The sequence below is a fragment of the Suncus etruscus genome, chromosome 9 (genome assembly GCF_024139225.1).
Source record: "Suncus etruscus isolate mSunEtr1 chromosome 9, mSunEtr1.pri.cur, whole genome shotgun sequence".
Classification (NCBI taxonomy): Eukaryota; Metazoa; Chordata; class Mammalia; order Eulipotyphla; family Soricidae; genus Suncus; species Suncus etruscus.
In genome coordinates this window covers 62,997,835-63,012,266 of record NC_064856.1, presented here as the reverse complement: position 1 = coordinate 63,012,266, position 14,432 = coordinate 62,997,835, and the positions used below count along the sequence as shown (strand labels likewise).

Sequence of the window (14,432 nt, the reverse complement as noted above, 5' to 3'; positions counted from 1 at the left end):
AGAATTTTGAGAGAAGTCTTTATTGAAGTGAGTAGAATATGAATAAGTGGAGGATAAACATTATTAAGAATTTCTGGGGCTGGAGAGATAGCATGGAGGTAAGGCATTTGCCTTGCATGCCGAAGGATGGTGGTTCGAATCCCGGCATCCTATATCATCCCCCAATTCTGCCAGGAGCAGTTTCTGAGAGTGGAGTAACCCCTGAGCACTGCTGGGTGTGACTCCAAAAACAACAACAACAAACAGAAAAGAATTTCTAAAATCTAGTTCACAGATAAAACACCAAAGTCTTGCTCTTCACACTGCACTCTTCTGAAGGGAATTTGTTTTTGAATATTAAAAGCTTCAATTTTTGGGCCCGGAGAGATAGCACATTGGTGTTTGCCTTGCAAGCAGCCGATCCAGGACCAAGGGTGGTTGGTTCAAATCCCGGTGTCCCATATGGTCCCCCGTGCCTGCCAGGAGCTATTTCTGAGCAGACAGCCAGGAGTAACCCCTGAGCACTACTGGGTGTGACCCAAAAAGCTAAAAAAAAAAAAAAAAAAAAAAAAAAAAAGCTTCAATTTTGCCTTTCCAGAGAGAATACATCATCAAAAGAGCGTGGTACTAGGCAACACAGTACTTGGCAAGCTCTAGAAATTAAAAACTGAACATACATAAAATACAAATGAATGATTGATTGGGCTTTTTAGGAGAGAGACCCAAGTTTCTCACCCAAGATCTCACTCATTTTCTCTCTCACTGTGGAACCTTGTAAAAGTTACTTATCATCACTGTGTTTTACTTTATACACCTTAGCCAAATTTTGTGTCTAGTTGTGACACATTGCTTTGCATGCTGGCACCTCAGTAAAGAGGCCAGCATTTTTCCTTGTTGCAACATGGTTTTCATAAAACCCAGTCAATGCCCTTTATAATGCAGATATACACTTCTTTGCATGAAGAGAGTTTTATAATATATCACTATCATGGCAATGATCATCATTATGCCGAGAATTCCTTCATAGGGCAATGATCATCATTACGCCTAGAGCTCCTTTCTTTGCATATTTTCTGTTTGTATATATTCTTTAGGATCAATTCCAAAGTTTGGACTTGGTGACTCAAAGTAAATTAACATATCCATGGAAAAAAATCAAAGTCCAAAGGGGTGATAAAGGAACAGTCTCAGCTTGTGGCAGGAGAGAGAATAATTACAGGAGCCCAAATTCAGCTGATGAGTTTAGATTGGATCAAAAGATCTGCTTAGGCTTGTCAACAGATTTAGTTTAGCAAAGTTGCTTTCTGGCAAAACCTCTCTTCCAACTTTAAATTAATCTCCAGTCAGTCCTCCATCCCACTGCTCTCCACCACTAAAACAATCACTATCTTCTTAGGGAATGATACCACCCAAGTATCAAGGATGTTAACCCTGTACTATCTCTACAGACCCATAGGGTAGACTTTTCTATCTCAAGTCTTTTTTGAGCCTGGTCAGCTAGCTCATAGATCATAGCAACTTGCATTACTTATAGTTATACTGATTTATCTGTCAGTAAATTCTTTAACTGTGGCTGCCATTTGCTAGTGCATGAATCCCCTAAAGCCAAGCCTGTGGCCATCTTACACTCTCCCTTTTCCCTACCTTATATATTTTTTTCTAAATATTACTTTTTGGGGGAACTGGAGAATTTGGTACAAGTCTCTGTTATGTTCAGGGCACAGATAACTACTGGTGGTGCTCAGGGGACCACATGTCCAGGGTAACAGGGTCCAATCCTGAAGTCCCTGGCTCAGACAGTGCTTCCTGGTGTGGACAAGAGTCTCCTACCCCATGAGAACTCTTGTATTCTCCCCCCAAAATGGGATATAGTTCAGTGGACTGTAGTGTAAGCTTTGCACGAAGATTGAACCCAGGTTGGCCACATGCAAGAAAAATGCCCTACCAACTTTATTATTGCTTCTATGAACATGTATATTTGTTTTCTCCCTGCAGGGAAGTATAGCCATCATAAACTAGAAACCTTCCTTATGCATTCAAGTCGTATACTTAAATGCTTAGATTTCTAAGAGATAATATATTTTGTTCACTCAGTCATGAACACAACTTACTGAGGTATAGGTCTTATAAAAACATTGCAGATCCACTAATGATGCCTGAAATAAATCCCAAAGTTTTTTCATGAAAGAGAACATGGATTCTAGCCACAGAGCCTTCTTCCTTCTCTCTTTTCCCATCCCATCCCTCTCTTCCCTTCAGCCCTCCATTCCCTTCATCCCCATTCCTTCCTCTGCTCACTACCCTCTTCTACCCTCTCTACTCTCCTCTTCCTTTTTGGTCCACACCCAGAGCTTCTCAGAGATTTTGCAAATTTGTTCTCAGGAGGAATCACCACTGGTTATGCTGGATGACCATATATGATGCTGGAGATTATACCTGAGTTAACTACATGAAACTCACACATCTTAATCCCTGCACTCTCTTCCTGGTCCATCTCTTTATTTCTTGAATAAAGAGGAGCTCATATTCTCATTGGCTAAAACCCTATTTCAGCTCTGAATGTGCAATGTTTCCCACAGCTTTCTGTTTTATCCTTCTGTGTGTTATACCCTTTGAGTGAGGAATATTTCCCCTCTGTAACTCCACTCAGGAATCTTCTCTCCCTCTATCATCATTACAAAACGTTGTCATTCCACTCCTGACTATAACCAAGATTTATCAAGCCTGACCAGCACAAAGACAGCACTGAGTAGGCCAGAGGAGGCCTTTCCCAGCACAGCAAGTCAAATTGGAATCATTAATATTTTAAATTCTTTAAAATTGCTTTTCTTTTTCACTATCCCAAGTACATGACCTTCCTCACAGCTTGCCAGAGGAAGATTAGATTTTGTGACAGAAAGAATGTAAAAAGAATTACAAAGGTAGTAATTAGCTCCAGCAAGCACAATTTAGGCAGCAGGATAATAGTTTTGTGCCCAAGGCACATCTTGAGAGCCAGTATTCCAAATTCTTTTGTTTCCTTTTTTTAGGTAACAGGGTCCAAGCCTAGAGGCCCTGGCTCAGAGAATGCTTCCTGGTGTGGACAAGATTCTCCTACCCCTTGAGAACCCTTGCATTCCCCCACAAAAAACAGGATATAGTTCAGTAGACTGTAGTGTAAGCTTTGCACAAAGAAAGTCTAGTCTAATCTCCAGTACCTGGAGGTCTCCTAGCACTAGTGGGAGTAATTGAATTCTCCTCCAACACTTCCAGTGTAACCCTAAAGCAAATAAACAAAAAGAAATAGAACTGTAGCAAAGACAACTTCTGCCTTTACCTAACCAGGAAATAGTAGGAAACAGAGGAGGTATAGAAGCAGACATCATGGGAACCCTCCCGGAAGACCAAGAAGGGGAATATTTAAATATAGGAGAGCAACTCACAGAGGATGGGGTGCAGGTGTTAAGTCCAGAACTCAGGATCTGTCACCCAAAAGACCACCAGGAATACAAACAGTAATATAAATGCAAAGGAGTTAATTCCAACATACTAGGGTCTAACATCTAAGAAATGAAGACCCTGGGGGTTGGAGAGAGCACAGCAGTAGGGCTTTTGCCTTGCACTTGGCCAACCGAGGACAGATGGTGGTTCTATTCCGGACAACCCATATGATCCCTCGAGCCTGCCAGGAGTGATTTCTGAGCCAAGAGCCAAGAGCCAAGAGTAAACCCTGAGCGCCCCGTGAGTGATCCCCCCACCCCTCAAAAAAAGAAATGAAGACCCTGAGAATAGCTCACAGGCTAAACTTAAAGGGTACCTTTAAGGGCTCAGTCCAGGGGATTCCCATGGTCCTTACTACAAGACTAGGTTAGGATTGGTTGTAGTTCAAATGTAGAATCAGACAGATAGCTGGGTGGGCTGCATGCAGTGTCATCTGGCTATCTCTTCATTGCTGCAGACCCAAGGTGCAATAGTCATCTGGCCGTCTGTCAGCTGCTGTTTAGCCTTATATGGATGTATTTCCTGGCATTTACCCCTAGCATCTGGTTCCAGGAAATGGCTATTCTTCTGGGCTTAGTCTTTATACCTTAAACTGAAGCCTATCATGGCTGTACTTAGATTCACAGAAAAAACAGGTTTACAGCAGTCAACTTCCTTACACAAGCAGGATACATCGGCCAAAGCAATGCTATCTTTAAAGGCACACCATATTCTAATATCAACATTTAGGTTACAGTTAATTCTAAATCTCAGATCCTAACATCGGCACCCATACTTACCATGCAGACCACCTCAACCCTGCTGTGTCAGTCCTGTCAGGCAGAGGCAGGCTCCACAGTTCAACTTTCCTGAGTCAGCTTTAATCCCAGAGAGGTACAGACAGGTTTTAGATGTACCCGAGAGTCCAGAGAAAGAGTTTGCTGAAAGGATTCCCCTGGTGAGAGCATGGAGTGCAGGTACAGAAAATGCTCCTACATTCTGACCCTGCTGAACAAAGAGGCAAATCACAGGTCACACTTTTGCAGAGGCCAGCAAAAGCAGGGCCACAATAGGGTAGAGCCCTGGGTCTTCCCCAGGACTGGGAGTGGGCTATATCTGCTGCCATCACCCTTCACGTACTTATTAAGTAGTATTAGACTGCCAAGGAGATGCCTAGCTCAATCCCTGTTTATGAAACACTTGGAATATTGAGACAGTCCTTGTTAACAAAATTGCCTATACCCAGGAGACTATAAATCTCACTGTCAGTTTTGTCATTCATTCCTACAACTGGCCCAGCATCTGTCTTCCTGGCATTGACTTCAAATATTTCATATACTTACTTCTTACTCATTACTGATTCAGAACATTTTAGCTCAGAACATGGCTCATACACAATTTGCTCCCTTCCCAAAACTGGCTGCACATCTCCCACTTGCCCACTTCTTAGAACTGATTAATCTGTAGAAAACAAAAACTTCCCACCTAAACAAACAACAGGCCAGAGACACAATAAAAGACTCCTCAAAACTATACTAAAGACTCTCTCTCTCCCTCTTCCCCCCCTCCCTCCCTCTTTCTCTCTCAATTATTTTTACCAGCCTACCTACTCCTAGGAAAGAGCCAGTGGGACCAGGGTTTAAAGTTCTCTCCCTTCACATATAACTGAGTACAGCTTTGGGAACAAATATGATTAAGAAAAAGAGAGAAGTTTTCCCCAAGAGTGATTAATTATTTACCAAAAAATTAATATTAGATTTAATATTGAGTGCTCACATGTTCTCTTTACTAACCAGTAGGGTGTGGCTTGGAGAAAAACCTGGATTGAAGACAGAGAAAAAAAATTGAAGACAGAAGGTGGGGGAATGTTTTTTCTGGGCATTCATATTTTGGTGTGAGGTTGATATACTACCTCTGACACAGGAAAATAAAAGAATCATGAAATCACTTGTCAAAAATCTCAGCAAAGTTTCCAAGTCCCAAATAGCCCGTTGCCACAGGGGTTGATTCTCATTTATGAAACCCCCACAGCAGACCTAACTGCCACACGTAACTGCCAGTCTTATGACTGTGGAAAACGCAAAACAAAATTATGGATTCCTCTGGCAATCATCTGTTCTTCACTTTAAAGAGAGGTGCCCCACATCCTGCCTACAGTCAGGCAATCATTTCATGGGGTACTCAAAGTGGACACTGGTGACTGACATGAAAGAGTAATCACTCCCCCCCCCCCCTTTTGACAGTTCCTGTATTATGTCAAAAGAAAACATTTAAAGTTTCTGGGCCCAGGCTGGGGAGAGAGTGTATTGGTCAAGGCACATGCCTTGCACACTGTTGATGCCTATTAAAACTTATAGCACCTGGGGCCAGAGCAATAGCGCAGCAGTAGGGCATTTGCCTTGTATGCAGCTGACTCAGGACAGACTCGGATTCGATCCCCAGCATCCCATATGGCCCCCAAGCCAGGAGCAATTTCTGAGCACATAGCCAGGAGTAACCTCTGAGTATCCCCTGGGTGTGGCCCAAAATGAAAAACAAACAAAACCTTATAGCACCAAACATGGTTCCATAAGTATCACCAGCTGTCATTCCTTGAGCACAGAGCCAAGAATAGCCCCTAAGAACTTTTGGATGTGGCTCATGCCCTCTCAAATGATAAAAAAAAAAGAAAGAAAATGACTAAACTAGAAGTTTCTGATGAGTCACATATGTTGCAAAGCATGTTATGTGTCAACTTAAACATATATAGATTTCCCCTTCTATCCAAATAAATGTAGGATATCCCAGAAGAGCTGAGTTGGCATAAAGTGAAAAGCAACTGATTGTCCTTTGTTTATATAAAAATATTTGAGTAGTATCAGATCCAAAAATATAACCAAATAATATCTAAAATTTAAGAGAACTCTAATATTTCATAAAATCAGGATGAATATAATAAATAGACAGCCTGCACAAAGAAGAAATTATGTATGCACAGTGCACATACTGGCAAAATCAGACAATGGTGAGCACACTGGAGACCTGAGAGGTGATGAGTGAAAATAGTGCATTCAATTAGATCATCAAAGATTGGAGTGATAGGAGATGCAGGAGGCTTATCCAAGACATGTGGAAGACGAAGAGGCTCGTCTGTTACCAATGACATCATTTTCTCAATCTTTCAGGGCAGGCAAGTCACTAACATGCGCACTTTCTTCTATATCTGCCTCTCTCCATGGTGGAGAGCAAGATTTATCCTCAGTTTTGGGGACTATAGTGACTGAAAAACCTGAAATGTGGCAGAGGTTTTTTGGACTATTTAGTAGCTTGCATGTTTCTCTCCTGCATGCTTCATAGGCACTCAAAACATCCTACAAACCTGCCCTGAAAGCTGTCCCCTTCCAAAATTAAAATGATTCTTTTCAGCAATTATTTCAATACTGTTAATCTAAGTAAAATTTTCTTGCAAGTGTTTTGCATTTAGTTCCTGGATGACTTCACTCCTGGGTCCTTGGCTATTGCATTTCAACTGGGATCCTATTCGTTTGCATTTTATCAACTCTTCATTTATCACTTCTTGGCCATGAGATGTTAGAACTCTTTTGTATCATTCATGTCAACTCCCACTTGATGCCGAACACAGTTTCAAGAAGAAGTTTTTAGGTACATCTCCTGTGGCTTGGAGTTTAAAGTACTTTCATTATGGTTGCTACAAAGCAAATTCTAAATACTATTTTTACTTGTCACCTTTTATTTTAAAAGGGGATTTCTGAGAATTCTGTTTATGGGTGATTGTCCTTCCACTGTAACTTTACTTTGTCCTCTTTCTTTGCATCTTTGTTCTCATAATTAAAAATAAAAAATTAATAAAAAAGAAAAACAAACAAACATAAAAAATGATGGTGATGCTGGGGCAATGAAAATGATATTGAAAATGGTATTGATAAATTCATTTTAAACTTCAAAAAAAAAAACTGTACCAAATTATACTTTAACCACTAATAGTGAATAAAAAGACCCATTTCCCTCAATTACTAATATCAACATTTCACTTGCTATTGACCTGATAGATCAAAATAGTATTTATCAAATAATATCTAAAATTTAAGAGAACCCTAATATTTCATAAAAGCAGGATGAATATAATAAATATTATATATATATTGCACATACTGGCAAAATCAAACAATGGTGAGCACACTGGAGACCTGAGAGGTTATAAGTGAAAATAGTGCACTTAATTAGATCATCAAAGATTGGGGTGATAGGAGATGTAGGAGGCTTATCCAAGACTTATGGAAGAGGAAGCCGCTGGTCTGTTAACAATGACATCATTTTCTCAATCTTTCAGGGCAGGCAAGTCACTAACATGCACTTTCTTCTATGTCTGCCTCTCTTTCTTATCCTGCCCTGAAAGCTGTTCCCTTCCAAAATTAAAATGATTCTTTCCAGGAGTTATTTCAATACTGTTAATCTAAGTAAAAATTTTTTGCAAGTGTTTTGCATTTAGTTCCTGGATGACTTCGCTCGTGGCTCCTTGGCTATTGCATTTGAACTGGGATCCTATTCTTTTGCATTTTATCAACTCTTCACTTATCACTTCTTGTTCATGAGATGTTAGAACTCTTTTGAGATCCTTGAGCTGGCACCTTCTTTTCCGATGGCAAGAAAAACTTGTTTATCAAGTTTTTTTGAGCTGGAGCACAGGCCCCTGTCCACAGCTTTACCCAGGGTTGTTTCACCTTTTCAGTCCAACATGCTTACTGAGATGAAGAGGTAGGACCATTTGGGGATCAGGTCACAGGTGTCCCAGACTTGGGCAACATTGAGGCGAGCTCATGTGAGATCTGGGATCAGGAAGCTCTGAAAGAGAAGTCTCTGGACTTCTACACTTCCTCAGCCTGTCCTTTCTCTAGCCAAAATGTTCACTAGATATCTGATCACAATGAAGTTTCTTATCTTGACTAAGCAACAAGTTTCTTCTATATAAAATGAGAGTAGAGGTGAGAGAGGTAGTAAAGAGATCAGGCACTGATCTAGCACATGGCTGACCCTGATTTAATCGTTGGCACTGATTATGGTCCACTGACTACTTCTAGGAGTAACCCTCTTAAGTATAAGACCAGGAGTGTCACAACAAAATCTGATTCAACACCCCCTCTTCCAATTAGAATCAAAGTGTGACTACCTTATGAGATTATGATAATTCTAAAGAACTAAAAAGAGAATATATACGAAGTGTGTGTATGACAGATAGGAAAAACACGTTGATGATAACCATGATGTTTCTTTCTTGTTTGGTATTTTGTTTATCCTTGTGTTTTGGTTGTTTAAAAACAAAAGACAACCACAACCCACAATCTATGTTAAATGGCACAGGATTACTCATCATTATTAATTCATTCAGTAAAGGCTAATGGGTCTTCTGTAGGTCACGAATGAGGTTAGGTAGGTTTATAGAACTCCTAGATTGAGTCTTTAAGTGTTCTAGGCCTTCACTGATGTGGTTCCCTGGAATGACTCATGCAAAGTCTGTTGGCCTGGCTTTTCTTTCATTTCCAAAATCAGCTAAAAGCAGCCCCAAAAGGGAAGGGGGTAAAAACTTCAGCAAAATGAAACTTTTAGGATGCTTCCCTGTCCTGATGTATCACAAACACTATATCTTGGGGCAAGAATTTTGGAATTTGCATGTAAGAAATATATAAAGCTGTGCCCTTGGGATTGTGTGTAGAAGGGAGAAGAAAGCAGATGAAGCAGAGGGAAAACCTGAGTAGCAATTCAACCCCAACAAATACTTCTGTCACTTCAAAATAAGTGGGTCTTTGGTCTCTTAAATTGTCAGCACTAATGCAGGCAGCCTCTCCAAAGTATGATCCTGGGGAGACTGTTTTCTTGGATCAAGATGGCCTCTAGAAAGGATTTAGGGTGATTTTCTAGAAGAATTCCCTGAAGCTGGGGGAATGAGACCTCCATGTCTAAAAAGAAATTTGGATGATACCACAGTTCATTAGCTACAGACAACAGCTTTGCTTCATTTTTTTTTAAATTTTATTTTATTGAAACCATTGTGAACTACAAAGTCCTCATAGTTAAATTTCAGATATACAAGTAAATTAGGGCCATTCCAAACACCAGTATCAACCTCCCTCCACCAATGAATCCAGAGTGCGTCCTATACCACCACCCTTAGCCCTCTGGTTTGCCAGTATAACAGGCTCATTTAAGTTTAAATTGTTCAAGTTTAGGTCTCTTGATTCTATTGTCATTGACTTTTCCTTGTATTTATGAAAAAATGAAGAAATACATGGTAAAACAAAATAATCTGTGTTCCAAGTTTCTATGAAAAAGGTAGGAGCCCCTATGTAAAAGATAAGAAATATTTTTAAAAAAGAAGAAAATTTAAAAAGGGAGTGTATGTGTTGTAGATCTTTGTTTGTTTGTTTTTGCACAGGTGCAGCAAAAGGTAAGGAAAAAAGAAAGGAAAAACCTTTGGCCTAAAAACAGAGAGACCCTATCCATGAAGCATCTTGTCGTAAGACTAACTACAGGCTTCAGGCATACTAAGTTGTCTAACCCCAAAGGCTTTCTTTGTGGTTCCAGTAAAAGTTCTTCTCAATCATAGTTGTTATATTCAGATTTCTATAGTAAGAGATCTTGGTCTTGCACAGATCCTATGTCACAGTCAGGGTGTCATGGGGGCATCTTCTAGTTTCATCTCACTGTTTGTTTGTTTTTGTGTGTGTGTGTGTGTGTTTTTTTTTTTTTTTTTTTTGGTTTTTGGGCCACACCCGGCGGTGCTCAGGGATTATTCCTGGCTATCTGCTCAGAAATAGCTCCTGCCAGGCACGAGGGACCATATGGGACACCGGGATTCGAACCAACCACCTTTGGTCCTGGATCGGCTGCTTGCAAGGCAAACACCACTGTGCTATCTCTCCGGGCCCTCATCTCACTGTTAAGTGGCATTGCAGAGTAATCCTGCCCTGAAAGCAAGTTGCTGCTATTTCCAAGTGTCATATGAACCCTCTCTGGAGAAATTCATTGCCAAGGCAGCATTAGGACCTTACTTGGTAGAAGTCTGTTTCCTGGTGTTGGTACAGAAAACCATGCCAGTTCCCAAGATGAGATCCAAAGTTCTGGGGTGAATGGCCGATGTCCCAACTGGATCCCAAGTCAAGTCACTATAACAAATGTTCAGAGTGAAAGGCTCCCCTGCAATATAAAATGTATGAGTTCCTATCCCTATTAGATAAGAACTTCTTTCATAAATAAGTAGCCTTGCTTTGTAGACTAAAGATCTCAAGTTGGCTCATTTAAGAGCAATGACTTTAAGCCCAAAAGATTGGAGAGATAGCACAGTGGGTAAAGTGTTTGCCTTGCACCCACCCCCAACTACCACCATGAGGTCACCAGGTGTAATCCTTGAACAGAGTCAGAAATAAACCTTGAGCACAACTAGATGTGGTCCTAAAACAAAGATTTCAGCCTGTGAAAACAGATCCAAGAAACTAGATTAAAGTTGTATTCACTATTTACCCAGGGTGAGAAATTATTATTATTATATACACAAAAGGGGGTGCTAATTCACATGCAGGGCTATTTTATGTGAATCAGGCTTCCACTGTGATTTTGACTGATGGAAAGTTTGTTAAATGGTGAGGGGTGGAATTTCAAACTTTGGTGATCCAGGCAAGCCTTAGTGATTTCTTTTCTAGTGGTGATCGTTTCTGGGCATGGGAGTCCCTGGATATACCTGGGGACCACCCTCAACTTACTCCTGACTCTTTTTACCCAAACATGAAAAGACTCTGTTTATATTTTCTTTTGTTTTTTGTTTTGTTTTTTTGGTTTTTTGGCCACACCCAGTGATGCTCAGGGGTTAATTTTGGCTATACGCTCCGAAATCACTCCTGGTTTGGGGGAACCATATGGGATGCCAGGAATCAAACCAATGTTCGTCCTGGATCAGCCTCTTCCAAGGCAAACACCCTACTGCTGTGCTATCGCTTCAGCCCCTCTATTTATGTTTTCTTTCTGCAAAAATATTACGAATCTTTGGGCTGAAGAAATAGTATAGGTCTGGAGCTAAGGCACTTATCATATATGCAGCCACCTAGCCCTGATTCTTTACACAGCAGTACATATTGTCCCTCCAAGCACCACCAGAAGTCAATTTGTTAACTGTTGCTGAGCACACAAGTAACCATTGAGCATCTCCAGATAGGGCCGCAACATACATACACTCACACTCATCTACAAATTGCAAATCATTTTATCAATAAAAAAATATACTGATTTATGGGGTCCAAGAAATAATATACTGGGCAGGGTGTTTTCTTGCCTTGCAGATGGCCAACCAATTGACCAGGGGTTGCACTCACACCTGGCTGTGATAATCATGCATGTTTAGCTATAATGCTTTCTGGGAACACATGGTACATTATGGAGCTTGCACATTCAGCTGTGTGCTCATCGAATTTATAATCCTTTAGCTGTGATGTTTGCACATATGCTTGCTTGGGGTTGTATTAGTTGAAGTGCTTAAGGTATGGTTGTGGTGTTCATTAGAGGTTGCCTCTGGGCTCACACATGAGCTTTCCAGGTGGGTAATTCTTAGTTATGCTGCTCCTCTCTTTTCAGTTGCAGTGCTTAGTAGAGGGCTTTTTTAAAACATTTTTTAAAATGTCATTTATTTATTTATTTCATTTTTGAGTCACAACTGGTAGTACTCAGGGACTAGTCCTAGCTCAGTACGTAGGGATCACTCCTAGTGGTGCTCAGAAAACTCTGAAGTTTCCGATTGAATCTTGGCCTCTAGCACACAAAACATGTGCTCCATGGTTTGTTTTTTTTTTTGGTTTTTTTTGGTTTTTTTTTTTTGGGTCACACCCGGCAGTGCTCAGGGGTTACTCCTGGCTCTATGCTCAGAAATCGCTCCTGGCAGGCACGGGGGACCATATGGGGCGCGGGGATTTGAACCACGGACCTTCTGCATGAAAGGCAAACGCCTTACCTCCATGCTATCTCTCCGGCTCCTCCATGGAATGATTTTTCTGTCTTACTCTAGGATTCATTAATGCTTTTCACTTCCCTTTTATTATAATTGTATTGAGAAATTGTAACTATTGTAACTATTGGGAAAAGGACTTGGGCTACATCTGGCTCTGCTCCAGGCTTACTCTTAGTTCTAATCACGAGGACCAGGCTCAGGGGACCATATATCATGCCAAGGATCAAACACAGGTCAGCTGTATGTATCCTACCTGCTTCACCATTCTTCAGACACAGACAGAATTGTAACTATTAAGGGCCAATTAATAGACAGCTAATGTGGTAGATAGAGAAAACTTTATTCAGAAACAAATTGTCAAGTTGGTGAAAGGTAGACTATTGCCATCAATGTCTTTATTTTGCCTGCATAGCCACAGAAGAGGTTTTCTTAGTAAAAGGGAGCCCATTTTTTTTAAAGTGTGGGCTAATGATCAGTGGGTGTCAGAATATTGAATAAATTCTCCTGTGACCTGTTCCCAGAGGCCTACTCCTTTGTATCTGCAAACTTAAACAATGAAGAGTTAGGTTTTTTGGAGAAGGAGATGATGAAAATTGTCCTTATTTTTAGACTTTAATGAGTAGAACAAAAAAATAGCTGTCCTTGACTAGAGAGCTTTTTGTAATCCTGTCTGTAATTTCTTTTGGGCTGGTTTCAGTCAAATTGACAGTTGTAAGTAAAGTAAATGTCATGGTGATTTGACAGACATATGCTACGAACGAATTCCAGTCCTGTAGTTAGTTAACATAGTTATTATCTTAAATATTTATCAATCCATATTTGCATTTCCCTTGTTCCATAGTGAAGATCTTGACTTTGAATATCAATATTTTGAATATCAATATTTTCACTCTAGTCAATTGTAAATTCAGGGCGAGACTGATAGTTTAGCGGGTAGGGCATTTGCTTTTCATGTGGCTGACTCAGGTTTACTCTTCAGCATTCTGAGCACGAGCGGGAGCAATTTTGGGTATATCCCAAATATTTTTAACTATAAATACATATACTATAGCTTCAAAATTCTTTGATCTATGTCATCACAATAAGCAGACTTACTAAATGTAATGGGATTTGTTTATATTCTTCAATTTCATTAACATTTTAGTGGATAATAATGAGAAATCTGAAGAAGATAAAAAAGAACCACATTAGAACTTCAGAAATCCCAGATGAAAGTCTGCCATAAGCATAAACTATGAATTCAATTCTCTATTAGAGATAGATTTGGGATAATTTTCTTTGCAGAGAGAAAAGGTAGCTGAAGTTTTCTAAGAACAGGCTTAAATTGAAGATATCTTTGCAAATCCACTGTGTGATCCTAGAATTCATTCAAATGGGCGTTTATGTTCAATATGTCTCGAGTTTGGCCTTGTTGGAGCATGCCAGCTGACAGCAGAACCATCAGCTACATTTTAAGACAGACTGTGCCAAACTGATCAGGGCAGTAGAACTCTTGACAACTAGCCAAGAAAAATCTCTGCTCTTTCAGGTGAGACCAAGTCTGCTTGCCTTCTCTCTTCCAAAAAGCAGTAGAAGCATAAGATAATTATTTTTGACTGAAATTGACCAATGGAAGTAAACTCAATCCTCTCTCATGAATTATCACCATATTTCTGTGGTTGCTATTTATTTTATTTATCTCACTTTATTGGTGTTATTTCCTTAAATTTGCTGACTTTCTGTCCTAACTTATCAGCAATGAATTTAAAGGTCAGAATTATGGAATACAAGAAGAGAATCTCTCAATTTGAATTATACAGATCTTAAAGGGATTGAGTGTTTAAGGATCCAATAAACTCCTTTCCCATTCATGTAAATGCAGCTAAAATATAAGAATCACTCTAACCAAAATCAGTATTTTTTTGCCATATCTATTAGTGCTCAGAGCTTATTCCTGACTATGTGCTCAAGGATCACTCCTGGGTGTATTGGGAGACCATATGAGTTGCCAACAGAATTAAGAACA

At 40.0% G+C, this 14,432-nt stretch overlaps 1 protein-coding gene across 3 annotated transcripts in view; it reads left to right on the top strand.

Moving 5' to 3' along the window:
* The window catches only part of LOC126018963 (40S ribosomal protein S4, X isoform-like), a 965,922-nt gene that overhangs the window by 790,784 nt on the left and 160,706 nt on the right, over positions 1-14,432 (top strand). Inside the window, exon 2 of one of the 3 annotated variants that reach the window (XM_049781080.1) lies at positions 526-556. The exons of the other annotated variants lie outside the window; for them this stretch is intronic. The gene's annotated coding sequence lies outside the window, so the exon portion shown is untranslated. Of the gene's footprint in view, positions 1-525; positions 557-14,432 lie in introns of those variants that run through there. 3 annotated transcript variants of the gene reach the window in all.